This window comes from Penaeus chinensis, chromosome 6 (genome assembly GCF_019202785.1).
Source record: "Penaeus chinensis breed Huanghai No. 1 chromosome 6, ASM1920278v2, whole genome shotgun sequence".
NCBI classification, from domain to species: Eukaryota; Metazoa; Arthropoda; class Malacostraca; order Decapoda; family Penaeidae; genus Penaeus; species Penaeus chinensis.
The window spans coordinates 15846790-15849289 of record NC_061824.1 but is presented as its reverse complement, the minus strand read 5'-3'; the positions used below and the strand labels follow the sequence as shown (position 1 = coordinate 15849289).

At 40.2% G+C, this 2500-nt stretch overlaps 1 protein-coding gene across 1 annotated transcript in view; it reads left to right on the top strand.

Moving 5' to 3' along the window:
* LOC125026196 (protein ecdysoneless homolog) overlaps positions 1 to 2500 on the top strand; it is a gene marked incomplete in the record, with an annotated part of 200658 nt that overhangs the window by 75371 nt on the left and 122787 nt on the right.

Sequence of the window (2500 nt, the reverse complement as noted above, 5' to 3'; positions counted from 1 at the left end):
GAAGTTATTAAAGTGTTATATATTATTTATGGAATTTTGGGAAGTGTCTGTGTTTTGTTTCTTCTTAGGCACTAATGTATTTACCATTTTCCACGTTTCGGCAGAATAGCTTCTGCATTCATTGAACTTATTTTCAAAATAATTAGTTTTCGCCCCGCGGAGGAGTGTTTTCACATTTTCTTCTTTTGTTTGTATTCAGCCTGAAGGGTGGTGTCAAATCTGTTTATCTTGAGAGCTTTGCGAGTATTATTTCTATCATTTATGGCCCTCTTAATGTTGTTATTTATCCAAGGGGCGGGAGGACGCCTAACTGTTTTTGTTTTAAAGGGAGCGCAGGCATCGAGGCAGTTCTTTATCACGTTTGTAAGAATATTAACTTGTTTGTCAACGTCGTCAGTCTTAACATCTCTGACAGTGACGAGTCATTGGCTATAATATGTTGGCAGAGTAATGCGTTAGGTCGCGAGAGGTTTTATTGACTGGTTTTCGATTTGTTTTTTCTATACTTAAGGTCATGGTTATAAGCTCGTGATCAGCAATGTGACATGGGACAGCGTCGGCGTGTAGTGTGATATCGGGTCTCTTTGTTATTATAACATCTAATATGGATGAGGTGTTTTCTGTATTCCTTGTAGGCTTCTTTATAAGTTGTTTTAATTTGTTTTTGTTAATTATCCCATTTAATTTTGCATTAGAAAAGTGGTTTTCTCTTTATTGACATTTCTCTGAGAATATTTTCTAGGTAGTCAAATGATTATGTGGTGGCATGAGGGTGTCTGTAGATTGTGCCGACGAGGAAGGAAGGATGCATACTGCTTTGTACGGTTACCCAGAGAGAAAGAAAGAGAGAGAGAAAGAATGAGAGAGAGAGAGAGAGAGAGAGAGCAAGAGATGTGAAAGGGGGAGAGAGAGAGAGAGAGAGAGAGAGAGAGAGAGAGAGAGAGAGAGAGAGAGAGAGAGAGAGAGAGAGAGAGAGAGAGAGAGAGAGAGAGAATGAGGGGTGCAAGAAGAAAGAAAGAGAGAAAGAGAGAGAGAGAGAGAGAGAGAGAGAGAGAGAGAGAGAGAGAGAGAGAGAGAGAGAGAGAGAGAGAGAGAGAGAGAGAGAGTGAGAGAGAATGAGAAATATTTATACATTTCATTATTGTTTCTAATTTTTATTTCAAGTATCTCTCAGTATTCAAGATTATTTTTATTATATCAGCTACTATGATTTCATATTGTTCGTGATTTTCGTTATCATAATTCATCAATTCACGTGAAATTTCCTCGGTCATCCTAATGATTTTCCTTCTTTCATCTATTACGACAATCGTTAAGATGCTGATTGAGTTTCATTTCTTTCACTAATAATATTAATCGCGAACACCATTTCCTCATTATTACATGTTCCTTGGTGACGACCCCACGCTGGGTTCTGGACATGTAATTAGTATTAAGTCGAATGTTGTTCTTACACGTGCTCAGACGCACTCTTATCGCCCAGCTGCGATCCGCGCCCGCGATGCGCTCAATGTTTTTTACGACTCTGCGTGTGCTTAGCGCTGGCATTTCCCAACGGGATGGGATGCCTAATTAGCGTAATGTTTTTGCGACGTATGAGCTCGTCCTGGTAGTATCCTCTTCAACCTGAAATTATAGTGGGGTATTGAACGCTTATCCTCCGGGAATTTTAGGTACTAAGTAATTTACAACCACGTGGGTTGTCTTATCAGCCGATCAGTTGTCCCAGTAGAAGCTGGCCAGTTGTCCCAGTAGAAGCTGACCCGATCTGCTTGCAACATGCGTTGCTTTGCAAGCTTTGTCTGTTCCGTGACAGACTAGTCAACTTTTCATCAATTTCACATACTGAAAACAGTATCATTTCTGTGATTTCACATAGTGGTTGATATAATGTTGCAATTAACGTATAATAATAACTATATTGCCATAATTTATGAAAATTCTGTTCGTACGTCAGATTGGTATTTACATCCCTTGCACACTTGCATTTTTCTACACTTGCTTTCATACCCACGCCCATAACCCAGTCCTACCCTAAAGCGCCCGTCCTCCCTCTCCTCCTCCCCTCCTCCACGCCATTCTTCCTATCTACTCTCACTCTCGCTTTGTCTACTCACTAATGCTTCTAATTCTACTCTGATCACTATCATATTTTCTACTCTTGTGCTGTACTCTGACTTACTCATTTCATGACTCTCACTCAATTACTTACTCATTCAACTCTTATCTATTCACCACTCACCTCACTCATGCAGCTGCATACATCGTCTCTGTATAAGCCACGTTAATTGCACAAGAATTACATGCGTATAGTTTCGACTTGCGCCTATCTTGTATTCTTGCCTTGCATTACGTTTTATCGTGCTGTATGTTGTCGAGGGCAAGCGTATATCATGTAATGAGTCACTCCCGACCGAATATGAGGACTGCATTACCTATTTTCATTATAGCCTTGCCTCGAATTGCTGATGGTGTCCGTGATAGATAGGTTCTATGATAC